Source organism: Physeter macrocephalus, chromosome 11 (genome assembly GCF_002837175.3).
Source record: "Physeter macrocephalus isolate SW-GA chromosome 11, ASM283717v5, whole genome shotgun sequence".
NCBI classification, from domain to species: Eukaryota; Metazoa; Chordata; class Mammalia; order Artiodactyla; family Physeteridae; genus Physeter; species Physeter macrocephalus.
In genome coordinates, this window is record NC_041224.1 from 121145108 (window position 1) to 121146535 (window position 1428).

Below are 1428 nucleotides of genomic sequence, written 5' to 3' on the forward strand. Positions count from 1 at the left end.
ATTGAAGAGGCTGTCTTTTCTCCACTGTATATTCTTGCCTCCTTTATCAAAGATAAGGTGACCGTATGTGCGTGGGTTTATCTCTGGGCTTTCTATCCTGTTCCATTGATCTATATTTCTGTTTTTGTGCCAGTACCGTACTTTTTTTAAAAAATAAATTTATTTATTTATTTTGGCTGGGTTGGGTCTTCATTTCTGTGCAAGGGCTTTCTCTAGTTGCGGCGAGCGGGGACCACTCTTCATCGTGGTGTGCAGGCCTCTCACTGTCGTGGCCTCTCTTGTCGCAGAGAACAGGCTCCAGATGCGCAGGCTCAGTAGCTGTGGCTCATGGGCCCAGTTGCTCCATGGCATGTGGGATCTTCCCAGACCAGGGCTCGAACCCGTCTCCCTTGCATTGGCAGGCAGATTCTCAACCACTGCACCCGTGGGTTTATCTCTGGGCTTTCTATCCTGTTCCATTGATCTATATTTCTGTTTTTGTGCCAGTACCGTACTTTTTTAAAAAAATAAATTTATTTATTTATTTTGGCTGGGTTGGGTCTTCATTTCTGTGCAAGGGCTTTCTCTAGTTGCGGCGAGCGGGGACCACTCTTCATCGTGGTGTGCAGGCCTCTCACTGTCGTGGCCTCTCTTGTCGCAGAGAACAGGCTCCAGATGCGCAGGCTCAGTAGCTGTGGCTCATGGGCCCAGTTGCTCCATGGCATGTGGGATCTTCCCAGACCAGGGCTCGAACCCGTCTCCCTTGCATTGGCAGGCAGATTCTCAACCACTGCACCACCAGGGAAGCCCCATACTGTCTTGATTACTGTAGCTTTGTAGTATAGTCTGAAGTCAGGGAGCCTGATTCCTCCAGCTCTGTTCTACATTCTCAAGATTGCTTTGGCTATTCATGGTCTTTTGTGTTTCCACACAAATTGTGAAATTTTTTATTCTCGTTCTGTGAAAAATGCCAGTGGTAGTTTGATAGGGATTGCAATGAATCTGTAGATTGCTTTGGGTAGTAGAGTCATTTTCACAATGTTGATTCTTCCAATCCAAGAACATGGTATATCTCTCCATCTGTTTTTATCATCTTTAATTTCTTTCATCAGTGTCTTATAGTTTTCTGCATACAGGTCTTTTGTCTCCTTAGGTAGGTTTATTCCTAGATATTTTATTCTTTTTGTTGCAATGGTAAATGGGAGTATTTTCTTAATTTCACTCTCAGATTTTTCATCATTAGTATATAAGAATGCCAGAGATTTCTGTGCATTAATTTTGTATCCTGCTACTTTACCAAATTCATTGATTAGCTCTAGTAGTTTTCTGGTAGCATCCTTAGGATTCTCTATGTATAGTACCATGTCATCTGCAAGTATGGTACTGGCACAAAAACAGAAATATAGATCAATGGAACAGGATAGAAAGCCCAGAGATAAACCCACACAC